Source organism: Gracilinanus agilis, chromosome 1, assembly GCF_016433145.1.
Source record: "Gracilinanus agilis isolate LMUSP501 chromosome 1, AgileGrace, whole genome shotgun sequence".
In the NCBI taxonomy this organism is placed as follows: domain Eukaryota; kingdom Metazoa; phylum Chordata; class Mammalia; order Didelphimorphia; family Didelphidae; genus Gracilinanus; species Gracilinanus agilis.
The window spans coordinates 478,045,002-478,072,632 of record NC_058130.1 but is presented as its reverse complement, the minus strand read 5'-3'; the positions used below and the strand labels follow the sequence as shown (position 1 = coordinate 478,072,632).

At 37.6% G+C, this 27,631-nt stretch overlaps 1 pseudogene; it reads right to left on the bottom strand.

The window, feature by feature from the left end:
* Positions 1-27,400, bottom strand: part of LOC123253121 — a 35,505-nt pseudogene extending 8,105 nt beyond the window's left edge.
* Positions 27,401-27,631: the final 231 nt, after the last annotated feature.

Genomic DNA, 27,631 nt, shown 5'->3' with positions numbered 1-27,631 from the left:
ATTATTTGGGGAATCTACCCTATGATTTTTAGTTCATGTAGAATTTTAAACATTACATGTATCAATGAGGCATGACATAAGATATAATTGTGTAATCTCAATGTTTTGAAAATTGCTACTTTTTTTGGTTTTGAGCACTGTTAAATAATTGAAGGTTTAAAAATTATACACTTACATGTCTTGTCTTTCTTTTCCAAATTCTATGACTCATCCCCTCTCAAGATTCAACAATTACATTCCTGCAATTGATTCTGAGTCACCTCAATTTTTATATTTTTCTAGGATTTAGTTATCCTTTTTAGACATTCAGAGAGTCTTCTGAAAGTTTTTGTAAAGTAACTTTAGATGATTGCTAGATATGAATCGACAGAAAATTAGTTAATTCAATCTAGAGTCAGAAGATTTGGGGTCCTCGCCACTTTAGTGTTTTTTATTTGCACAACCTTGGACAAATTCCTTAACCAATCTCTTAGTTGCCTCTTCTGTAAAATAGCTACTACCCTCACAGGATTGTTGTTAATTAGTAATCTCTAAAGTGCCATGTAAGTGTGAGTTATTATGATGATTATATAATCTTTATGTAATGACTCATGATAAGAATGGCTAAAATACCCAGAAGAGGGGAGAGAATATTACTTAAATGGCTCATAGCCCCAACCTTGATTGGGGAAATGATACCCTTTGCTATACTGAGAACAATTCCTTATTTATTCAGGAGTTGGTAAAAGCTCCCTAATTTCTCCCTAAATGTTTGACTTAAAGAATGCCTCTTAAAATGACTGGATTCATTCAAATAACCCAAGTCTATTAGCAAACTCTTCTAGTTAATTTGCCCTCACCTAGAGCAGAGAGGAAACAGAGAAAGCTTTTAGGGGGACCAAGGCATAAAAAAGTTGAGAAGGTAGGAAGGGCCAAGCTTATGAAGAACATTTTTTATATTTGATGTGGGAAGCAATTAGAAATCTTTGGAACTCCTAGGGTGGGGGGAGGGGAGAGAGGAAAAGGATGTGACAAAGTGAGATCAAAGGTTGCCCAGTTGAGCCTGGGATCCCTCTTGCAAGAACTAAGGTAAGCTATAGTTATTTTCCTAGTAGTATGATGGTAAGCTAAGGAGATGACTTCTGGGTTGTTAGAGTTAGAAAAATCACCGTGGCAGCTGAATGAACAATGGATTGGAGTGTTGAGAAACTTGAGACAAGGACACTAGTTAGAATATTACAGAAACCTAGGCAAGAGGGGATGAAGGTACAAAGAAATGTTATGAAGGGAAAGATGATGAAATTTGGCAATGGATTTCATGTGTGGGGTAAATGAGAGTAAGAATGTAAGAATAACACTGAGTTTCCATGCCTGAGTGGCTGAGAGGATGGTGACTGGAAAATTCAGAAGGGGAGAGGATTTGAAGAGGAGAGATTAATCCTGTCTCAAATGTATTGTGTTTGAAATGCCTATGGGACATCTATCCAGTGTAAGGTGTCCAAGAAGTAGTCAAAAATGTGTAACTGTAGTTGGGCTTAGACATTAGGAATAGATATATGGATTTGGGAATCATCTGCACAGAGGTGAGTACTGAACCTAAAGGAACTGACGTAATTGCCAAGTTAGAGAGTATTGAGGGAAAAGAAAAGAGGACCTAGGACAGAGCCTTGGGGGACACCCACATTTAGATGGTCTGAAATAGATAAGGAATAAACCAAAGAGACTGGAAAAATCAGGGGAAATAGATGCAATGTCAACCAATACCAGGAGAATACTGAAAGCTATTCTCTCACTTAATTAGTAGCCAATAAAGCATCTTGGTTTCTTCTTAATTATCTCCAAAGTATTGAAAAATCTGTCTTAAACAACTGGGTAGAATAATTCAATTTGCCTTAGGCTATCATAATTCTTGCTAGTTTACCAGCTCCATTTTGGGAAGCCTAGAGTGGAGGTAGGGAACTATGCATTCCCCAATCTTTCAGCATTCATCCCCTGGAGGGATATCAATTCATTTGGAGAGGAAAGAAGATAAATGCTTCTAGCCCTCATTCCAACACATCTATCATTGTTACATATACATGATACAGAAGTGATGTGACCAAGTTTCTTCTTTCTCAGATTTTTCCTTTCTGAACTGGAGACATCTTTTCTCAACCTTGATTACTTACAGATTATTATTTGACAAATTTCAAAACTTTTAATTTTCCCAGATGTTTAGAATCTTTTCCCCTTATAAATCTACCAGCTTTTCAAAAAGTTTTATTATGATCAGCTTAAAGGTTGCTAACATTTGCAAGGAAATCTCAACATACTATTTAGTACCTATCAAAATAAAAATATTCCGGATGCTATATTTTATCACAGAATCACAGAAACTGAGAAAGGACCTCAGGAGCCATCTAATCCAATCCCTTACATGAAAGGAATCCCTACTAATACATACCTATCAAATGATATTCCTAAAAAGAAATCGGGTATTTCTGAAAGTTTCATTACTCTTACTGGATACAATTTTTCACTTCCATACATCAATAGATCTGAGACCAAAAGAAGCCCCGCACTGATTCAGATTGTCACCCATATACACCATACATCATATACTTCATACTCACACCTCTCCATAAATTCTCCATAAAAGGATTCCTGCAGGAAAAGATATTGCATATGGATTTTTGACAATGTATGAGAATATGTAGGTTGTCTACCAGTTATCCCTTTCTCTCACTTCTTTATTTTGCTTAAAAATTAAAACTTCTGCATATTAGATGGTAGCTAGAAAATTATTTTAGCTTAATACCTAACTTGGGGTAGTTGATGCTGCTTATATGTTTCCCTAATCTTTTAGAGTTCACCAGAACATGAGCATCTGAAAACAAAAATGAGTTTTACCCATTGTGTTGCAGAGGAAAGAACATGAAACTTTGAGTTACAGGACATGAATTCAAATTCCAGCTCTATCACTTACTACTGATAAAGGCTTGAGTAAATCATTTAACTTTTCTTGGCCTCAATCTCTTAATCTATATAATGAGGATGCTGGGCCTCTAAGGTTCTATCCTTCTCTAGATCTATGGTCCTTAGCTAAATCTTTTTATTTTGAATTCTTGTTTTTGAAACCATTTTCAAATGCCATTTTGAGAAGATTTTTCTTTCCAAATAAAATATTTCAAATAATATAATTGTTAACAATTGATTTGAAGCAGAAATTAATGTGATGTAACAGATGGAAAATAAAATAATTTGTTTTCCTGTTTGACTTTTTTTGCAATACATATTTGTGTGTATGCTATGTACCATTCAAATCAAAACAACAGAAATTTACTAAGCAATTACTTAAATGGTGGCTTACTAAGTACCTGTATATGAAATGGTTGTGAAGATTCCCCATGCTATAAGTTTCAATAAACATGATTTTAAAAAAGAATTTCTTCTTTTTTCAAAAGAATCCTACCTGCCATATCTACCTATTTATGTTAATAAATTCATGTTTCAGTAATAAGTTTTTAAAAGCTCTAATCAAATTATTTTTTACTTTATTCTGCATTTTCCAAAAATGAAAGAATTTTCCAAGGTACTGATAGTTTGTCAAAAGTCAAACTGTCTTTCTTTTAAATTATTATTCTATCATGATCTATGACCTGCCACATTAATATGTGCCAGGAAGGAGCATCATGGGACCAGATATGGTGAGTGGGTGCATAGTGATGATTAACCTTAGGGAAAAGAAAGATAAGAAGTCAAACTTGAGTGATGGCATTATAGTCAGTACCCTCTGGCCACAGCAGATTTTTATCATCAATCATCATATTCAATGTTAAAAAGAAAGAATGCAAATTATGTAATTAAAAATAGCACCCTATAATCCAACTTTCAACCTCAGCACTCAGTTGGAACTACTTTCTCCAAAGTTAGTAGTGAACACTTAATTGCCAGTTCAGAAGTCTTTTGCTCAACCCTCATCCTTCTTGACTTCCTTGCAGTATTTAACCATTGTCATCTTTATGCTGACAGCTCCTAAATTTAAATACTCAGTCCTAGTTTCATAGTGAAACTCCATTCCATATCACCAACTGCCTATTAGACATTCTAAAATTACATGCCAAACTCAAAATGTCTACAACAGAACTCATTCTTTCCCCTACGGAATCCTTCCCTGTTCTGCACTTGGCCATTTCTGTCAAGGGCACTTGTCTCTTCCTAACCACCCAAAATCAAACTGAAGTTCAAACTCATCTTTGATTCCTCCTTTTTCCCTGCTCCCTCAATATCCAATCAGTTGCCAAATTTTGTGGAATCTATTTCCACAAACCTCTTGCATTTAACCCCTTCTCTCTAGTTTCTCAACTAACATTTCACTTTATATCCTCAACTCCCCACACATGGGGTATTGCAAAAGTCTCATAATTGGTGTCCCTGTCTCGAACTTTCCTCCTGTCTAATCTATCCTACACAAGGTACCAAGGCAATATTTCTAAACTGTAGTCTGACCATCTCCTTCTGCTATTCAAATAGCTCTTGGGGCTCCTTGTTATGTCTAGGACCAAATATAAACTCCATTGTTCAGCATTTTAAACCCAAAGAGCCCTGGCTCTAGCGCCAAAGTACTCGAATTCATATTCTGCCTTGAATGCCTATTCCTTTTATAATCATGAATAATTTTTCTCATCTTCCTGGCCTTCAGGTATTTTATCTGTAAAATGGAGCTGTTGGAAAACTGGTTGGATCCCCTCTAGCAGTAAATCTATGATCCTACTAACCTTGAAAAACATAGTACCACTAAAGCAGTTACAAAGAATCTTTAATCAGAACAAGAAAGAAAATGCTCTCATGGCCAACACATAGAGTAATGGGCACATACAACACTAATACCACACTAAACTAGTTCTAAGACTCTGGGGAAATGCATCATAAATGAGAATTTCCATCATGGGAATTTCCATTGAACTGGATAACTTGGGGTCTGATATATACTTTAGGGCAGTGATGGCAAACCTTTCAGAATGCCAGGCCCTGCCCCCCCCACCACATGCTTGGTATACCCCACCCCATACTTTATCCCGCACGGGGGGAGGGAGAAAGCACTCCCATTGGGCTTCTGGATGGAGGAGTGGGTAAAGTGAGCAATGTCCTCAATGAATGTAGAGAGGAGGGAAGTGACCCAAGATATAGCTTCACTCTCCCTTCATCCTTCCCCTCCCAGCTACTCATATAAACCTTTAATTAGTACTCTTTTGCATAGGTGAAGGGTATTATATTTGTTTTCTATAAATTGGGAGTTCATCAGTATATATCTTTGGATATTGCCTTTGGGTCTCTGATTCAAGCACAATGTCCCCATCCTTTGTGTAATAAGCAATAAAGTCACACTTTTCTACATCTTATCCCAGCCTCTCGGATTAGTTGAGTGATCAAAGGGGGGAGGGTTATCTTGCTAAATCAAAAAAAAAACCCCAAATTTCCATTCCAGACACAGAGAATCGGGAATGCTAAAAGTAAAGGTAAAAAAAAAAAAAATGCTAGATCCAGGAGTGCTGATCTAGGTGAATTCCAAGGTTTGCAGCTATAATAGTTCAGTCTCAGGTCAAAAGGCAAAGATCTGGTAGTGAGCAACAGTCCTTGAAGACTAATCAATCTCAGTCTCATAGAAAAGCAAGGAGGCCTGAACTGACCAGTTTCTAGCAAAATTTCACAATACCTATTAGTATATTTGCTATTTCCCATATATGCTATTCTTTCTCCGTTTTTTGTGTCTTTACATAAGCTATCACTTGGACCTGGAAAACATTCCATCCTCCTCCGAAGTTCTTAGATTCCCTGGCTTCTATCAATGCTCAGATCTATGCATCACCTCCACTATAAGACTTGCTTTGATGCCCTCAATTGTTAGTGCTCTCTCCACCCAAAATTTGCAATGCTATATTCCCCACCCCTGAGTAAATTAAAATTTCTTGAGGATAGCAACTGTTCTGTATTTTTCTTTGGATCCTTAGCCACCAGCACAGTATTTAAGAGTATTTTTAGTTTTTTAATTTAATTTTTCCAATCAATGATTATCTATTTTCTCTCCTTCCCCTCCTCCTCTATTATCACTCAGACAGTCAATGAACATTTATTTAGCTTCTACTATGAGCCAGGCACTGTGCTAAGTGTTGGAGATACAAAAAGGGACAAAGGATAATCTTTGCCTTCAAGGACCTTGCAATCTAATGGGGGTGCAACATGCAAACAAATATGTACAAACTATAGACAGGAAAAATAGGAAATAATTAAAAGAAGGTAAGCACTAGAATTTTGAGAGATTAGGAAAGGCTTCCTGGAGAAGATGAGGTTTTAGTTGGGAACTGAAGGAAGCCAGAGGTAGAGATGAGAAGGAAAAAAATTCCACACATGATATCACCAGAGAAAATACCTGGAGCTGAGGGATGGAGTGCCTTATTCATGGAATAAAAGAAGGCCAGTGTTACTAGATAGTGTGTTAGGAATAAGGTATAAAACTGGAAAGGTAAAAAGGAGTTAGATTATTAAGAGTTATGAAAATCAACTGAAGTATTTTGTAATTCAATCCTGGAAGCAATACAGGGCCACTGGAGTTTATTGACGAACCAGGGATGACATGGCAGAGCTGTATTTTAGGAAAATCAGTTTGCTGGTTGAATAGAGGACGGATTGGAATGGGGAGAGACTTGAAGAAGGCAGACTCAGCAACAAGCTATTTCAATAGTCTAAGTGTGAGATGATGAAAGCCTGAACCAGGATGGCAGCAGTGTCAGAGGAGACAAGGGGGTGTATGCAAGAGATGCTACAAAGGTGGAATTGATAGGTCTTGGCCACAAATTTTATGTGAGGAATGAGACATAATGAGGGAGTCACCAGGTTATGATTCTAAAGGACTCGGAGGATAGAGGTGCCCTCTACAGTAACTGGGAGGTTAGAAAGATAATGAGCTCCGTTTCGGATATGTTGAGCATATGCTCTTTACCAGTTATCTAGAGAAGTCTAATATAGACCACTGAAGATAGAAGGCTAGAGGTCAAGAGAAAAGATAAGGCTAGATAAATAGATCTGAAAAATATAAGCAGTGAGATGATAATTGAATCCATGGGAATGGATTAATAAGTGAATTAGTACAAAGGGAGAAAGAGGAGGTCCCAGGACAGAATCCTGTGGGACATGCCTTGAACTGGATGTGGATCCAGGAAAGGAGCCTTGAGAAGGAGTGACCTGATAGGTAGGAGAAGAACCTGGAGAAAGTCCTAGAGAGAAGAGAGAATCAAGGAGGAAAGAGAGATCAGCAATATCAAGGGTTGTAGAGAGGTGAAGAAAAATGAAGACTGATAAAAGCCATTCAATTAAATAAGTAAGAGATCATTGTTTATTTTCAAGAGAAAATTACTGTTGGGGAAAAGAAAAAGAAAACCTTTGAAATAAATATGCAAAGTCAAACAAAATAAATTCTTTCATTGACTAGGTACAAAAATACATATATATATATATATATTTCAATCTGTACTCTGAAACTATCATCTCTCTGTCAAGTGGTGGGAAATATATTTCAAAAACATTCACCTGGAATCATCTTGGTCACTGTGTTGATCAGAGTTTGTAAATTTCTCAAAGTTTTTTGTCTCTAATGTTGCTTTTATTTCAGAAATTGTTCTGAATCAGTAAACTCTGAATCATTTCAAATGTCTTTGGTTGGTCAATAAACATTTATTAAGTATCTACAATGTGCCATGCACTATACAAAGAAAGACAAAAGTTTTTCTCTCCAGGAGTTTACAATCTAATGAGGAAGTTAGTCATCAAAGAGCTATCACAATGCCAGAAAAATAGGAAACAAGAAATGGAAGGAAGGCAATAGCATTAAGAGGGATCAGGAAAGTTTTCTAATAGAAAGTGAGGCTTTAGCTGGAACTTGAAGGAAGTAAGGGAAGCTAAGGGAGAGAACTCCAGGCATAGGGAACAGCCACAAAGAATGCCTGGAGGAGGGATATGAAATGAGTATCTTATGTGAGAAACAGCAAGGTCAATGTAACTGGATCAAAGGATATATGGAGGTAAGTAAAGTGTTAGATGACTGGATCTCTTTCATCATAATAAATACTTTTTGAAGCAATAAACAAATGAATTTTGATCCCCCAAGAAAGAAATGATAAAAAAAATTGGTGGATTTATTCTTCTTAGTGCATAACTTATATCCTTATTATAAACTTAATGTTTACAGAGGCACATTACCTCCTTTGATAGATTAGAATGTCAGTTTACTGCCTTCATAAACTCACTCATTCATTCAATTTAACCAGCATTTGCTACATGCCTATTGCATGCAAAGTAGCATGCTACATGTTCTACTCCAGCATACTAAGCACAATATTCAGAAATAACAAATTCTCTTAAAATTTTAGTGTTGAAATTTACAACTCAGATACACAGTAGTCTAACCCTTACTCAAACAGCAATCATTTCTATAGCATCCCTGACAAATGATCACATAACTTCTGTTTAAAGACTACCAGTGATGAAGAACTCACTACTTTTTAATGCAATCCATTCCACTTTGGATAGCTCTTATTTGGTTATTAGAAAATGTTTCTTTGTTTCTAGCCTAAATCTGTCTCATTAAAACTTTTATCTGTCATTCCTAATTTGGCACTCCGGAGCCAAGTAAAATGGATTAATATTTCTTCCATGTAATTCTCCTTCAAATATGTGATGATAGTAATCTGGCCCTCACCCTCAGATTTTTCTAATCTAAATATCCCCAGTTCCTTCAACTCATTGTCCTAAATAATAGCCTGCAGTCTGCTCAAATCCTGGTTAACCTCCATTGACTGAACTCCAATTTTATAATGCCCTTTCTAAAATATGGTGTGTAGAGCTGAATATATAATTTCAGGGGTGAGTTGATTATATGTATGGCTCCAAAGCCAGTAGAAAAAGCAGACAAACCACTCACAATCATATCCATAATAAAACTTTCATCATTTTCTAGTTTATCTTTTTAGAAAACCTAATAACACCCTATTGATGCCTTTAGGAAAATAACACTTGCCTGGTTTCCTGGTCATCAGCACACAATAATGCATCATATTGGACATTGCAGACTAGATGTACTAGAGATATTTCAAATTTGACATGTTCAAAACAGAACTCATTATCTTTCTTCCCATACCTATCCCTCTCCTAAAATTCCCTATTTCTGTCAAAACCAGAAATTCTTCTTGTCTCTTAGGCTCATATCCTTGGTGTGTCCCCCAACTTCTCATTCTCCCTCATGCTATGTATCAAATCATCTCCAAAATATCTCTCCAATCTACCTCTTCTTTCTACTCTCTTGACCAGCACCTTACTCAAGGCCTTATCACCTTTCACCTGGACTAGTACAATAACCTCCTAATTGGACTCCCTGTCTCAAATCTTTCTTTACTCTGGTTAATCCTCCACATAGCTGCCAAAGTTATTTTCCGTAAGTGAAGACCTGATCATGACCTTCTATTACTCAAAAAGTTCTAATGGCTTCCCATTGCCATTAAGATTAGATATAAACTCCTATTGGGATTTTAAAGTTTTTCACAACCTGACCTCAACTAGATGGGAAATGGCATGCTGATTTGGAGAAAAAACAAGAAGACCAATTTGGCTGGAATGTAGAATGTATGGAGGGGAAGGATGTGAAAAAGAAGTATAGAAAAGTAGGTTGGACCCAGGTTGTATGCTTTAAATGCCAAGAAGAGCTTGTCTTTTACCCTAAAGTCCATAAGAAAAACTGGAGACTCTTAAGCAGTTAAGGGACAGGGTCGCATTTGCCCATTAAGAATATTATTTTGTCCACAGTGTGGAGAATGTATTAGGAGTATGAAAAACTGGAATGCAAGAATCTAATGCATGGATGCCTTACATTTATATATTGTGAATGCTTTCTTTGAATTAATAAATGAATGAAATAATGAATTGTGTGTTATCTTCACCCTCTGGATGCAGCAGGAAAGAGAGCATTAAGGAAAGAGGGAGACTGTCCCAATCTGGCAGTTTTAAAAACACAGCCTATTCCAACTATACAGTGAACCAGAGGAGGCTACTCTTATTTGCATAGCAAGAGAATGCAGGACGTCTCCTCCTACCAGCAGACCAGTAGGATATCTCCATATCAGAAGATCTGGGCACATACTTCTCTCTGTTTGAAATTTGCTATCCCCACAAAAAAAGCAATATTATAATTTTGAATAAAGTCCTCATCCCAAATTTAAAATATCTCCATTGTCTCTAGGAAGGCATAAGCAATATCCTTTCAATTTGCTTCCCCAATGCCATACTTAGCCTCAAAATAACCAATGTAGTATGATCATATACAATCTCACAGGTACAGTTGAAAATTATAATTATTCTCAAATACAAAATTTTGTAGATTTGGTAAAGCAAGGAACATTTCAAAGATTACCAAATATTTCTGCTTGCTTAGCATTAACCATACAAGGTCTTTCTCAGTTCACAAATGAAAGTACAAAGCAAACTGGCTTCTCATATTGAATTGAAATTTGAACCAAGAAGTCTTCTCCCAAGAAGGAGAATTACTCCAGTGTTTCATGTTTCTTTGTACAAGTAGAAGCCATAGTAGATTCCTCATCCTACATGGAGGAACAGGCAGATGAAGAATATGGAGGTCTCACCACTGATACGTAGATTTTGTATTAGTCAGCCCTAGTTTACATCTCGCAGATATGGGCCACTGATTAGAAGGCTATAGAGGTGTCTGGTGTATAATACATGGCTAGGAATAGTCCTGTCAGGATTTGAATAATTAGGCAAATTCCCAGGAGGGAGCCAAAGTGTCATCAGGCTGAAATGTTAGAGGATGCTTTGAGGTCGTTGAAGGAGTGGTTAATGATTTTTATAAGTGCGTGATTTTTGTAGGTTAGTCTTTTAGTTTTTGTAGTTGAAATAAAACAATGGTTTTTTTATGCCATAGGTTATGGTTAGAGTCCAAACTAAAAAGATGAAAATGATGATTGTTTTCTTGTTTTCTTTATTATTAATTTTTGGGTTTATAGCTTTTGCTTCTAAACCTTCACCTGTTTATGGAGGATTAAGCTTGGGTGCTTAGTGGTGAGTCAGGGTGTGTGATTGTTGTTAGTTTAGGAGAGACTTTTTTAGGATTGGTAGTTTTTTTTAGTTTACTTGTGGGGTATGTTGGTGGTTTTTGGTTATACTGTTGCTCTGACTACAGAAGAGCATTCAGATACTTTAGAGGAGAATGTTATGGCTTTTGGTATATTGTTATTTGCTTTGTCGGTAGAGTTAATTTGATATTTTAATATCTTGGGAAGTTGAGGTGGATATGGGTGTTGAGTTATTTGACTGTGTAGGGTGATTTTGTAAGGGTCAAGATTTTAGTGGGGTTTCTTTGTTATATGGTTTTGGTGGATGGGTTTTAGTGTTATTGGAGTGGATTTTGTTACTATACATATTGTATTAGAAGTGGCTTGTGTGCACTAAGTTAAATAAGCATTATTAGGATTAGAGGGATGGAAATTATGAATAATCAGAAGTATATTTTGATTAGGCCTTTTTGAGTTAAGGTAATTGAAGATGTTGCTGCATGGAGATTAGCTTAGCCAAGTCTTGTTTTTTCCTATCAATTTAGATCAATTAGTATGTTGGTAATGTGTTGACCTAGATGTAAGTTTATTAGGGGTGAAATTTGGTGTAAGATGTGAGTGAAATATGCTAATATATTTGAGAAGTTGTGAGTATGGTTTATTTAGGTAAGAGATTTGTTGGTTAAGGATTTAAGTTCTATGCCGATTAGAAGACCAGAATAGTAATGATGAGGCCTGATAATTTAATAAGGGTTGGCATAGTCATGGTAATTAGGGTTGTTGGTGGAATGCTTATTGTCAGAATAAAGCCAGCAAAGATGCTGTCTAGAGCTAGGTAGGATGCAGTTAATGAGATCTGGGTTGTTTTCATTCATAGGTGACATTGATGGGAAGTGGAGATGGACAAGTAAGGTGAAGTAGATAATGCCTAAGCTGTAAATGACTATGAGGGAAGTATCGATGGGGCTCAGTGTTAGGGCTCATGCAGTAGTGTATGATGTATTTATGGCTTTGGCAATTGAGTTCTTTGAATAGAAACCTGCTAGAAAAGGGGTTCCTATTAGTGCTAGGCTGCCCCTATTTTTCAAATGTCTTGTTCATGATTTAGGCTGTGGATAATGGAGCCAGGGCATAGGAATAGTATTGGGTTTTGTTTTGGTTTTTTAAACCCTTACCTTCCATCTTAGAATCAATAATCTGTATTGGTTCTAAGGCAGAAGAGTGGTAAGGGCTAGGCAAGTGGGGTTAAGTGACTGGTCCGGATTCAAACAACTAGGAAGTGTCTGAGGTCAGATTTGAACCCAGGACCTCTTGTCTCTAGGCCTGACTCTCAGTCCACTGAGCCACCCAGCTGCCCCCAATAGTATTGCTTTGAAGAAGGCTTGTGTGCAAATATGTAGGAGGGCTAACTGAGGATGTTTAAGTCCAATTGTAACTATTATTGGACCTAGTTGGCTCGATGTTGAGAATGCTACAAAATTTGTTTGATATCTTTTTTTGTGTGATCATACAGATAGCTGCAAATATGTTGTGATTACCCCTAGGCATAAGGCAATTGTTAGGATTATTGGGTTATTTCCTATTATTGGGTGAAATCAGATTAGTAGAAAAATACTGCTACAACTACTGTGCTTGAGTTTGGTAGGGTTGACACTGGGGTTGGTCTTTCCATGGCAGAGGATAGTCATGGTTGGAGGCCAAATTGACCTATTTGCCTGTGGCAGCAATGATTAAGTATAGCAGTGCTAGTGTGTTTATGTTGGTAGAAAAATGTGTTATCTCTCATGAGTTGTTTTTTAGGGCAAGTATTGTAAATATGAATTTGTTATCGCCAATACGGTTGTAGAAGATTGCTTGAAGAGCTGTTGTGTGTAGTATTAAAAATTAATAATCCCAATACTCCAAGGATTATTTCTTATAAGATTTAATAAAAATAATTTAAAGCCAATGAAAAATAGCCTCAGTAAAGAGAAAAGAAACTTCCCAGATCTCATACCCTGGGAGAGAGAGCCATCAGAACAAAGAGCCCCTCAAGGGTGGGGTTTCCAGCAAATTTATTTCCCAAATGTAAGGACACCAAGTGAGGACATAACTTAAAAGGATGTTGGGTAATGTTGATTGGGTGAATCAAATTTTCTATTACACATGTGTTAGCATCTGTACGTCCATATCGTCATCCAATAAGTATGGATAATATAATTCCAACACCTTCATAGCCAATTGGGTTCCAAAGATTGTAGACAAAAGGAGGGAGTTGGGCACCAAAATTGGTACTTATAAGATTTCACAATTTTTTTTCTGAACTCTATACATTCCAGACTAAGAAGCAAAAGTAGGGGGGAAGACTAAAATGGAGTGAGAAGGTGACAATTGTGATTTATGTCTTGAACTAGGTGATTTGGGAAATACTATGATTCCATATGAGAAGGATTATAGAGATCCAATTAACAAACATTTACTGAATACATTGAGGAGTGTTAGAAAACACAAAAAGAGTTCCTACTCTTTAGGATATTAGCCCTGGGGTGGGGGCAAGAGAAGGAACATTGGGAAGCTGGTCACCAAAAGGCAATTAGAGTAGCAATAAAATGCTCTAGGGAAAAATTGCCTCTGGCCTAGAAATGCCTCCTCCAGCTCTGAATTTTATTAACACTTCGGGAAACCTAATACAGTCATTTAGTGTTATATTTCTTAAAATGAGACTCTCTTTAGCAATACCTTTTGAGGCCTGAGTAAGCATATAACCACTTGGAGCCTTATTTATTAAAAATATCAAATTGGAAGGTAACCGTTTGGGTTTTTCCCTGGTTGTTATTATATTCCCCACATGAGAATAACATGTCAGAAGAATAAAAAAGGAGTGTAATTTATTGGTGATCATTTCCACATATGTCCAGTTGAGTATTTTCATGCTGCTTGTCAGAATCAGTGTCAGCATTCCTTTCAAACACCTGTAGGATGTAAGGAATTATCTCACTTTATAACAGGTGCTTAGTAGCTGGGAAAAAGAAGACTTTATTTATTCAGAGAGATAACAGCTTTTCCATCTGACAGCATACCCAGTAATTGCTCTGCCTAACATCTTATAAATGTCTCATTTCAGCCTGAGGGGCCTTTATGACAGATTCATTTATTGGCCCATTTATTTGAATTTTTAGGATAGTTTTGTATTTCCTCAGTACCTTTCTTCTTACAGGTTCAGAGCACTTAGTAAATACATCTCATTAATCTTTGCAACAATTGCCTGAAACAAGGGAGCATGAGTATCATCATTTCCAATTTAGCAGTCTTGAAATGCTACAGAAAGGTTAAGGGACTCATCTAATGCATCTAGACATGGTAAAAGAGTATCAGATGATGAAAAAAATCCTCTAGTTTTTGACCAGCATTTATTGCTTAGATTAGTGTTTGAAATTTATGGACCCTGGGGGTCTTCCGGATACTGCAAAATTTTTGTCAGATTGTGGGCTTGCCGCATCTATTATATTTAGACCTGCTAAACACTGATACAACTGATTAGGCAAGCTTTTCAGCTGTCAGGACTTCAGCCAGGGAATCAAGCTAGTTGAGAGCATGGTGAGTGGTTGCAAATAATGACCATAGTTAATGTTAGTAATGAAGACCCCTAGAAAGGCTGCTGGCTTCAGGGTTAATCAGAGTCAAGCCAAATAAGGATTGTGCTAGGTAGCTGACCTAGATGTTGACTGAAGCTCAACCAGACACATCTGAGATGTTTTACTGGGCGTAGTAGAAGACCAAAGGGCAAGGTTCAGTAGATCCAACAGAGAGACAAGGCTGTTGTCAACTTGATCACTCTTGCAGAACTACAGGAGACCACTGCAGGATCACCAAGCAGGACAAAAATCACAATAAAGAAAGAAGTAGCCAGCAGCTTGCCAGCAGCCCTGTTATAAACAAAGCAAAGGTAACTCTACTAACAAATAGATACAGGAAATAATCCCACCAAGTGTTCAAAAACTTATTCTTACAAGTATTATGCAATGTTTATTCATGATTGAAAGTTCAAAAAATAGGAAAGGACCTGTTTGTACAAAAATGTTTATAACTATTCTTTTTGTGGTGGAAAAGAATTGGAAACTAAAGAGATGTCCCTTAACTGGGGAATGGCTAAACAAATTGTTGTATATGTAAAAATGGGCCCAGTTAGCAATGGTGTCTCAGCAGGATCCAAGCTCCAGGCTGCAAACCTCTAGCAAGGGGGAGGAGAGTGAGTGGATGGAATTCTTTCTCCTCCCTGTCCTTTGTCAGTTGCCGCTTCTGGCAACTGTTATTAACAGAATCCCTTTCTGTCCAAAAATGGAGGCTATTTGGCTTAGCTATCACAGGGCTAAACTGGCTGGCAAAAAGGGAATAATCCCACAGAAATTAGCAATTTCCACTGTTGGAGGCTTATTCCCTAAACCCAAGATAGGTAAAGTGCTCAGGATGTCTTCAAGCAACTTTCCTGATCACTGGATCACAACTACTCTCAGGATCTGCCAGGATGGAAATTTGGCTAAATTAATGTATGAATTAGGCTTATATAGTCCACACTTTTAACAAGAGAAGGGATTTATTAATTCAGGGAAACAGAAAAGGAGGGGGAAATTCTAGGGTTGAGGGTGAGGTAAAATCTATCTAAAATCTTCAAGGTGCTCTCAAAATAGCTATCCCCGCCCAGAGGGGAATGCCTCTGAATTAAACTATTTCTCCCTAAACTCCCTTACAATCTAAACTATTTCTTAAATCTAATATTAACAAGTCCAAGACGGTAAAGATGGTCTTGACTGTAGATCTGTAATTGTTTAGGGATTGGCTGGGACACTGCTTACAAGGTTTTGTCACAGTGCTCATAGCCTTTGGAAAAACAGTCTGGTTAGAGTCAGTAAAGAGTATTCAGCAAAGACCCTGCTCTCTGGATTAGAGACAAGTTAAGCTACTGAGAAGGAAGCAATTCCTACCCCTTTCCAGCCACCCAGCTCCCTCTATCCCCCAAAGAGTGAGTTTGCTAAGCTGGGTGTCCTGCTTTTCATATCCACATTCTTAACTGCCCCAACTGCCCCCTCTCCTGGAGTTCTGGGGGTTACTGTGGGATTCTGTGAGGCAGTTCACCCCACTTAAGATTATGCATGTTACATATATGATGGTGATAGAATACTATCATGCTATAAGGAATGATGAACAGGATGATTTCAGAAAGAGCTGGAAAGACCTACATGAACTGATGCAGAGTGGCATAAGCAGAACCAGAACATTATACACAGTAACTGCAATATTGTGGGACAATCAAATGTGATAGTCTTTGCTACTAATGGCAATACAATGATCCAGGACAATCCTGAGAGACTTATAAAAAGAATGCTACCCACCTCCAGAAAAAGAACTATTGGAGTAGAAATGCAAATGAAAACATGATTTATCACTTTTTTATTGGGTATTTATTTAGAGGTTTTGATTTTATAAGATTAATCATCACTTATTAAAATGAATAATAGGGAAATTTTAAAAAATAAAGTTCAAAACTGGGCTCACTTTTCATTGGCTACTGGATTCTATGCTAAAATAAAAACCAGACCGTTGTTTGACAACTCTAATTCCATTTACTATTACCTTATTAACTAGAACAAGTATAGCTTGAGAGGAGAAGAGATTTTCTTGGATTCATCTAGCTAGTATCTGAGGCTGGATTTGAACTCAGGTCTTCCTGATTCCAGATCCAATGATCTATCCACCATACTCCCTAATTACCTCTAGTGAACCAATATAAGATAGATTATTTTTTTTAAAACCCTTACCTTCCATCTTAGAGTCAATACTGTGTATTGGCTCCAAGGCAGAAGAGTGGTAAGGGTAGGCAATGGGGGTAAAGTGACTTGCCCAGGGTCACACAGCTGGGAAGTGTCTGAGGCCAGATTTGAACCTAGGACCTCCCATCTCTAGGCCTGGTTCTCAATCCACTGGGCTACCCAGCTGCCCCCAAGATAGATTATTTTTAATAAAAACTTTTCAGCTGAGTTATTAGATTACAATGCCTTCTGAAACTGGCTTGAGATGATGCCTGGCCAAGAAGAAATATTCAGAACTAAAAGAACTCTGAGATATCATTTCATACAGAGCCCTGGCAATAAGCCCAAAAAGGCTAAATATCTTGCTTGCTTAAGTTAAGGACAGAGTCTAGGTTTTAGAAAATACAGTTCAACAAATGTTTATCAAGTGCCTAATTTGTACAAGACAACAGAGTCAGTTTTGTGACTCAGAATCTTACAAAATCTCAGAATTAGAAAGAATATAGATGACAACTAGTTCAGATTATATCTAAATAAGAATTGCCCCTACCACATACCCAATAAGTATACCTACAATTCTGCTTGAAGATTTTCATGGGTGGGGGGAGAAGACAAGCACATTCCATTTTCCCCAATATATTTTATTTCCTTAAATATTTCTCAATTATATATTAAAAACTTTTAATATTCATTTTTAAATATTCCCCTCCTTCCTTCTCCTCTCCCTTCCTTGAGAAGGTAAGCAATTTGATATAGATTATGCATGTGAATCATGCAAAATATATTTCCCTATTAGCTATGTTGCAAAAGAAAATATAGATTAAAAAAAGAAGGAAAATGATTTACTTTGATTTGAAGTCAGACTCAATCAGTTCTTCTCTGGAGGTGGATAGTATTTTTCATCATAAATCCTTCAGAATTGTCTTGGATCATTGCATTTATCAGAATAGCTCAATCATTCACAATTTATCATCATACAATATTTCTATTACTCTGTACCTATGTTCTCCTGGTTCTGCTCACTTCACTTTGCATCAATTCATATGTCCTCACAGGTTTCTCTGAAACCAACCTACTCATCATTTCATATGGCACAATAGTAATCCATTACAATCATTTACTTTTTCAGCCATTTCCCAATTGATGAACATCCCCTCAGTTTCCAGTTCTTTGAAAGCACAAACAGAGCTGTTATAAATATTTCTGTACATACAGGTCCTTTTCCTTTCTTTGATCTCTTTGGGAAACAGACATAATAATGGTATTGTTGGATCAAAGGGTATGATGCACAGTTTTATAGTCCTTGGGGCATAATTACAAAATGCTCTCTAGAATAGCTGGATCTGTTCTCAACTCCCACCAGCAGTGAATCGGTGTTTCAATTTTCCCACATCCCTTCCAACATTTGTCATTTTCCTTTTCTGTCAGATTAACTAATCTTACTGGTGTGAGGTGGTACCTCAGTTATTTTAATTTGCATTTCTCTAATCAATAGTGACTTAGAGCATTTTTCATTATTATAGGTAGCTTTGATTTCATCTTATGAAAGCTGCCTGTTTATATCCTTTGACTATTTATCAATTGGGGAATTACTTGTATTCTTATAAATTTGATTTGGTTTTCTATATATTTGAGAAATTAGGCCTTTAACAGAGAAAATTGCTTTAAAAATTTTCCCCTAATTTCCTGCTTCCCTTCTAATCTCATGCACATTGGATTTGGTTTGTGTAACTTAATGTAACATCCATTTTACATCCCATAATGCTCTCTGTATCTTGTTTGGTCATAAATTCTTCCCTTAGCAATAGATATAACAGATAAAACTTTTCATGCTCCTTTACTTTGCTTATGATATCACCCTTTATGTCTAAATCATATGCCCATTTAGAGCTTACCTTAGTGTAGGGTGTGAGTTTTTAATTTATGCCTAGTTTTCTATCAAACTGTTTTATGGTTTTTCCAGCAATTTTTGTGGAATAGGTAGTTCACAAACAATTCCATTTTTAGACAACTCCCATTGCTAGAAGGTTTTCCTTAAGTCAGGCCTAAATTTGCCCCTTTGCATCCTCCGACTATTTGCTCTTAGTTCTGCCCTTGAGGTCCAAACAGAACAAGTCTTTCCTTCTTCTACAAGATAATATTTCAAATATATGAAAAAGAGATATCCTTTTATCCTTAAGTCTTTTCTTCAACTGATCTTCGTATTGCAAGGATGTCAAGCTCTTTACCATTCCTATTGCTCTCCTTTGAATACTCTCCAGATTATTAATGTTTCCTTAACTGAGGTACCCAGAACTGAAATTAGTACCACACATGTGGTCTTACCAGTACAGAGTACATCTCCTACTCCTGGATCCTGTGCCTCTTTTAATGAGCTCAAAATCTCATTAAGTTTTTAGACTCACCTCATCAAAATGCAGTTCCTATATTGTTCTTGTAATCTACCAAAACCTCCACATCTTTTAATTGATCAATCACTGCCTAGCCATGCAAAGCTTTAGCACTCAGCACTTCTTGCCCTTTTTGTAGTCACTATTCATTGCCTTCCCTTGCTTCCATTTTTGGAGTCTATTGTTTAAAAATGTAAATTGTTTTACAGGTTCCCTCTGTATCCACATTAATTTCTTTTAACAACTTTTAGAGACAAGAAGTCGTGGGTTCAAATCTGAACTGAGGCACTTCCTACCTATATGACCCTGGGCAAGTCACTTAACCTCAAATGCCTAGCCGTTACCACTATTTTCCCTTGATAGTATCAATTCTAAGACAGAAGATAAGGGTAAAAAAAAAAAAAACAACACAACTTTTAATGAATACTTGTTCCTTCCTTTCCTCCTAAATGGACTTTGCAGACTGGTTACATGTGCCATTAAGTACTTAAGTAATAATTAAATAATATTAATATAACTAACATAATTTAATAAATAATGTTAAATAAATGATACTTAAGTAATTCTTCTGTAATGCTGTAGATTCAAGCCTTATTTCACTGTGTTTTTCCCCAAAACAGTTGTCAGTCCTTAGCTCCCTAGAATCATTTAACCAATTAATAACAATCAACTTTATAGCAAGAACAGGAATTACAAACATTTCCCTTCTCTCAATTCCTGGCAGCTCACTCCCTTCTATACTACTTCAGGCCCTGGGGTGAGTGGGCTCAATCTTAAAGCAGTTTCTACACAGCCTTTGCTGGGAGACAAGTCAAGATTAAGATATGGCTCCTGCTTCTTTTCTCTTTTCACCCCATTACTTTCTGTCTCAGAATCAATACTATGTATTGGTTCTAAGGCAGAAGAGAGGTAAGGGCTAGGCAATGGCATGTGAAGTGACTTGCCCAGGAAGTGTCTGAGGCCAAATTTGAACCCAGGACCTCCTGTCTCCAGGCCTGGCTCTCTATCCTCTGAGCCATCTCATTGACCCCTGGCCCATCCTTCTTTTTCTTAAATATGATTTTTTTAAAATATTTTTTCATGGTTACGTGATTCATGTTCTCTCCCTCCCCTTTCTCCTCCCCTCCTCCCACAACTCTCAAGCATTTCACTGCTGGTCCATGCTTCGTAAGAGACTCGTGGTTATGTTGGGTCAAAGGAAAATTATGTCAGAAACAACTAGAAAAGAGCAAAAGGCAGAATAGAATAACCAAGTGCTAAACTGGAGGGTTCAGATATTAGAAATCACTCAATAATTTGTTCAAGGTTATTTTTATGTACCAGACTAGACCTATGATTTCCCCTCATCTCCCTACCAAGGTGGATGAGGTCCTGCTCTGAAACTTATAGCTGTAGAAAATGCCAGGATCACTGATTTGTTAATTGACATGCCCAGGGTTATTCATACAATATATGTCAGAGGTGCAACTTGGACCCAGATCTTCCTGACCCCAAGGCTTTCTCTCTATCCACTGTACTTCAGCAACTTCTCTTAAATGAAATTGGTCCCTCTTTAAAGGTTAAACATAGGCCTCAGGCACTTCCCAGCTGTGTGACCCTGGGCAAGTCACTTGACCCCCATTGCCTACCCTTACCACTCTTCTGCCTTGGAGCCAATACACAGTATTGACTCCAAGACGGAAGGTAAGGGTTTAAAAAAAAAAAAAAAAGGTTAAACATAATTTTACCTAGAATATTTTCATCTTCTTATATTAGATGGAATCCCCAAATTCACTCAATAATCTTACTTTTTTTAAATTTATTTTAAAGTATTTTTCCATGGCTACATGATTCATTTTCTTGCCCTCCCCTTTTCCCTTCCCCCTCCTGGAGCCAATGAGTAATTCCACTGCATTAAACATGTATTATCACTCAACACCTATTTCCACAGTATTCATTTTTGTAATAATCTTTTAAAAACCAAAGCCCCAAATTCTATATACATACCAACAACTGACAAATCATATGTTTTTCTTCTGTGTTTCCACTCCCACAGTTCTTTTTCTGGATGTGGATAGCATTCTTTCTCATAAAACCCTCAGGATTGTTCTGGATCATTGCATTGCTACTAGTAGCAAAGTCTATTACATTCAACAGTTCCACAATGTTTTACTTTTGGTGTACAACATTCTCCTACTTCTTCTCATTTTGCTCCACATCATCAGTTCATGGAAGTCTTTCCAGTTCATATACAAATCCTCCAGTTGATCATTCCTTACAGTACTCCATCACCAACAAATACCACAATTTGTTCAGCTATTCCCCAATTGAAGGACATCCCCTTATTTTCCAATTTTTTGCCACCACAAAGAGCGCAGCTATAAATATTTTTGTGCAAACATTTTTCATTATCTCTTTGGGGTACAAACCCAGTCTTACTTCTTTTTAAAATAGTAATTTGTTTACATTATTATTTTTATACTGGGAAAATAAACTAATATTCATGTGAAAATGCCATTTCATAAAGGACTTTCTGCAATATCTCACTGGCATTTCCAGATTTCTATATAGTCAAACAAATTCAGCACTGATCTCATGAAGGTCATAAATGGTGGTTAGTTCTCTTCTCTAGTTCCCAGTTTTCTCTCCTGGAAAAAAGAACAATATTGGACTAGATGGCCTCTAAAATCTCTTCTAGCCATGCCCCTTTGAGCCTTAATGGTTCTATATCCATACATACATAAAGCGTCTGATGAACAGTTTCTTCCACAGTGGACCACAAAAGAAGAGATCATATGGAAAGACATTTTTTTGAAGCGTGTGTTGTAGCACTGCCACCTGGTGGCAATCTGCCATGACTGTACTCTCTGATTGCAAAGGAGGCTTTACATTAGGACTCAAAACATTTATTCTGAATCTGGAAGCTAGCCCAAAACTGAAGCGTGAGAAAAATCTTTCAGCCTTCAAAGAAACCAAAACAAAAGAAGGAAAAGAGGCCAAATTTTGCATTTAACACTATTTCCCAGTGACATGTCTCAGAGAACATGGAATAATTACAGAAGCATCATCAGGTTTAAAGCTGGAAGGAACCTTAAACCAACTCTCTCATTTTGCAGATGAGAAAAAAGAAAGGGCAAGTGACTTATACAAGTTCACATAAGTAGCAGGGCTGCACAGTCCTTCTAATTCTAAATCCAGGACCTTTGTAAGAGATGACACATTGAAAAGAATCAAGGAGGGGCTAGTGCACTTCTGACTAGGATAGTTCTTGGCTAAATGAAAATATCAACCCATTCCTCTCCTTCCCTTCATGCCATTACAGTCTCATTCTAGTGGACAAAAAGCAGCACAAACTAAACCCAAGCCAGAGCAGGTTCAGTAGTGACTGAGAAGGCCCAGAAGCACCCTGGGGTGGAGGGGAGGGACTCTGCATCAAGTGACATGGACTACTTACTGTGGCATTAAAATGCAATCAGGCTTGAGTGGACAGGAGAGCATGCAATTTTATAGTGTGGAAGAAGACTACATAAAAAATGCTTTATATTTAAATTATATGAATATAACAAATTTGCTAGGTACCATTGAGACCCAGATTGTGGGATTTGTCAAATTCTGAATTTTTATTGAGGTTGTAGAATGATCAAATCACAGAATTATAGAGTCAGACAAGAACTCTGAGGTCATTTCACCCAAAGCATGAGCCTTGACTATAGCATGACCAATTAGTCATCCAGTATTCTCTTAATGATTTCCAGTGACAAAGGAACTCAGTAAATTCACTGAGGGAGTGCATGCCATTTTTTAGAAAGCTCTGGTCACTGGGAATCTTTTCTTTATATTGAATGGAATGTTTCATTCCTATACAGTCTATCAAATGTTCCCAGTTCTTGTCTCTGAGAGATAATCATACCATGTCTAGTTCCTTTTGTAGCCAGCCACTTTTCAAATGTTCAAAGATAACTATCATGCAATACTTTTCTCTTCTTCAGTCTAAATAAACCAGTTCCCCTCCAACCAATCCTTTATGGCACGATTTCATACCCCCTCATCTATCCACAATGAAGTTTGTCACAATCATTTCTAAAATATGGCATGTAAAACTGGCTGTAATACTCTATACAAAGTCTAGCAATGCTAGAATACGGCAGGACTGCCACCTTATTTTGTACACTGTAGTTATATTAATGCAGTTAAATATCCAACTAGCCATTTTGGCTGTCAGATCACACTGCTGATTGAGCACACTCTCCTACTGAAATCCTTAGTTGCTTTTCATATAAATCATGGCATGTAGGACTAGAATATCTAGAGGTATAGGGGGTGTTCAGGTAAGACTAGCACCTCTGGTGTGAGGGCTTGTTGAGCCCTCTTCAGGGCTGTTCATCCACCTTGGGTGTCTCCCTGGCACCCACTTCTCACCTGCGGCTCTAAGAAACTATAGCATGCCAAACAGCCACACCCCAATGTGTTGAGACCCTAGTTGTCTCAACAGACAGATTGAAGGAAGCTGAGGGTAACCAAAAGGTCACAAAAAATTAAAAGTTAAGGGGGTGTCTACCCCAAGAATGAGAAGACTTCCTATATGGTAGAACGGGTAGATGAGAACAATTTATTACAATAGTCATGAAAGTGACTGACAATGGGTACTGTGGAACCCTTCGAGCTTGATGAGAAATTGAAGACATCAAGGTTATCCCAAGCCATCACCAGCTGTCTTGACTTTTGCCTTGCTACTGGACTTCAATGACACTAGAAGAGAGAGTGAAGCTGATGATTTTATGCAACTCTGCCTCACTTAAATCACTTAAATCCATGCAAGTCAATACATTATGCCATGATGTCATTGACCTTCAAAAATAAAAGATGAACAACACCTGGAATATCGTGACCTTATAGCTTTTATCTAACACTTTGCTTTCTAGACTTGTCTTCAACATCCTGTATCTTTGCAATTTATTTTCAAATCCATGTAGTACTTCAAATTTATCCTAATTAAATCAACTTATGTTGTGCATGGTGATGCTTGTCAATAATCAGAGGTTAACGCTTAGTAGATGGTGAGTTCAGGAGTTCTAAACAGCAATAAGGCTAAAGCCAATCAGGTGTGTTATAAAGAAGTAGGGTAATCTTGGTTAAAGGAGGGATAAAAGGGATATAGGTGATATGGAAGGGGAATGAAGGAGATAGCTGAGTGTAGGGAAGGATGAGGTGGTATATAGGAAGGTAGGGGAATGACAGGGAGTATATAGGAGGGCAGCTTAAACAGGCTTATTCACTGAGGCTAGAGACAGAGGATACTGGGGGGAAATAGGCTGAACCCTTCAGGCAGGGAAGGTATCTCTAAGGTACAAGAGGAATTTGGGCCAGACAGAAATGTTTAGATCAAGGCTGGGTTTCTCTTGTTAATTTCTAAGTCCCTTGAAGGAGGAGACAAAAGGGCTCCTCCCTGCCAGTGAAACTGATGGCTGCAGGAAGTCTCTGCTAGGTACTTCCTGCCCAAGATGAATGCTTAGGTTTCCCTCAAGTAATAAAGGAAATAATTTCTTCCCTCTTCAGCCCTTGCCTTAATTTTCTATACAATGATTCACCAGAGGCTTTGAGTAGGTAACAAAAGGGGATTTATTAATGTCAGGTTAATCAGAGGGAAAGAGGTTTCAGGTTTTCTAACAGCTGCTAGGGAGAAGGCTGGTGTTGGGGGATGGGTCGCAGGAGAGGATTAAACTGAGAGAGTCCAGCTCTCCCAGTCAGGAAGGTTTGACTGCCTTTAAAGTAAAGTATCAAATCACTAAATTAGGGGTAACTTGTTTTAGGATGCCCTACTTGCCTACAGAAACTAAACCCACAATGTCCAATCACCAAGCCCACCCTTCCTCCCAGGGCCCAAAGAAAATTCAGGGAAAATAGCAGGGATGTAATGGAGAGATCAGTGAGAGGTCCAGAGAAAGCAAATAGGTCCAAATTTACCCGAGACAAAATAAGCACAGGCCAATGCCGAAGCCAAAAGCCAAAGCCAAGCCAAAAAGCAGAAGCCAACAGGCTAAGCCAAAGCCCAAAAAGCAAAAGCCCCCAGGCAAAGCAAAAGCCAGGATGCAAAAGCCCTGGTCAGTTGGAATTTCACCACTATTTATAGCCTCAGGCTCCAACTGACTTTCTGAAGATTATAAAACCTCTAACTGCCAGGTTGTGACAGTTTGAAATTGCAAAAGCAAAAGGCTTCTGCTAGCAATCTTGTATTACAGGTGTCACTGCTAAATCCAGGATAAATATGATAAGCCCCATGAAGGAAGGACCTCTGGCTACCTAAGGAGTGGTGAAGTAGCCTAGATCAGAAAAATGGAGCAGGTTAAAGTTTCCGTGCTGATCAGGAGCAGGAGCAGGCCCATGAGTGTTCACTACACTTCCAAACTGGGCTAAATATGAAATATTGGTCTAAAAAATAAATAAATGAAACATTCACCTATTTATTAATAGTTCACTATTAAGAATTTTGGATTCTGATTCTGTTATTCAATATATTTGCTATTCCATCCAAATTTTTGTCATCTGAAATTTCATTTGGATAGAATCTATATATTTATTCAAGACATTTAATAAAAAAAAATTGACAAGGCAGGGCTAAGGGTAGAACCATCCATTTTTTTTTTAACCCTTAACTTCAGTGTATTGTCTCATAGGTGGAAGAGTGGTAAGGGGGGCAATGGAGGTCAAGTGACTTGCCCAGGGTCACACAGCTGGGAAATGGCTGAGGCTGGGTTTGAACCTAGGACCTCCTGTCTCTAGGCCTGACTCTCACTCCACTGAGCTACCCAGCTGCCCCAGAACCATCCATTTTGATGTATATCTTTTAACCATGTAAACATTTGGTGGTTCATCCTTGGCAGGGTTTAGAACTTAAAGTTGGAAAATGAAAATGAAAATGAAAATAAGAGTTACTCCCCACTCTGGTCCTCACTACTGCAATGTGGCAGTGGGCATCCTTTCTCAACTCTTCCCTTAGCCTATCCAGGGAAATATGACTTTCCCTCTGCCTCTAGTCTACCTATCATCAGAGTCAAACTATCTCCAAAATAAAACAAAATGGATAATAAGTTGAGTGAATTTGTATAAGGCTAATTGCCTCTAAGAGAGTATCATGCTTTCACTGTCTCCTTAACATCTAAGTTGGTTTATTCATGCCTCAGCAGCCTAAGGAGTAGTTCCCAGTCATAAGTAATTTTACCTTGCCACTGGAAAGCTTTAAAGTTATTAAATTAAAAAAATCAATCCTCTCAGAGTCTTTCATATGGCCCAAGCTCTCAAATGAGTTCTACAGAGAGACTCCTCCTCCTATCATCCCAACAATCATATAAAGCATTAATTCTCTGCCTCTCTCTCTCTCTGCACCAATATTATAATCCATTTACTGGCTTGCTCTATTGCAGCCCCTGTTCACAATTAAAAATATACACATAAACCAGAGAACTATGACTGATCCTAATTTTATATAAAAGGTAAGACAACTTTAAAATTACTATAAAAATCAAAACTTATGAATAACTTAAGGTCAAAATTTTTTAGAGTAAATGCCTGCAATCAATAGGCAGATGGGGAAGTGAGAAATTAAGAACTCTACCAGCTTTTTCAAAGATCTCAATTTCAAGTCTATCCCAGTTCATACTCCCTTATCAGTAGTATGAATAAGTAAAGATAGCAAAATGATGACAGCTCAAGCTTCCTTGGCATCCCAGTCTTAGTCACCATTCAAAATACCTACTAGAAGAACGCTACCCACAATCAGAGGAAGAACTACAGGAGTGGAAACAGAAGAAAAACAACTGCTTTAACACATGCGTTGAGGCAGACATGATTGGATGTAGACTCAAAACTACCACACCAATGCAACTATCAACAATTTGGAAATAGGTCTTGATCAATGACACATCTTAAAACCAGTGGAAATATGCATCAGCCATGGTGGGGGTGGAGCTTGGGGGGTGAAGGGAAAAGTAAGAGCATGAATTACATAACCATGTTAACTTTTCTAAAAAATAAATATTAATAAATGTTTAAAAAAATACCTACTAGTCCATTTCTCCTTTTTTTCTCTCTCTCCACTTACCATCTCTCTGCTACTGACACATTTTATGCCATTCATTGTTTGTTCTTTGTTTTCAAAGAGGATCAATGGCATGGCAGGGTGATGTCTTAACTTGTGCACGAACTGGATTTAAATGAGGCAGAGGTGCATAAAATCATCAGTCTCACTCTCTCTTCCGGAGTCATCAAAGTGCAATGACAAGATAAAAATTAAGATGACTGGGGATGATCTAGGATGGACTGCTGATGTCCCATGATGCAGTGGATGACTTTGGTATCTTTGATGTATGATAAAATTCTAAACACTCCATGATGCCTACTGTGA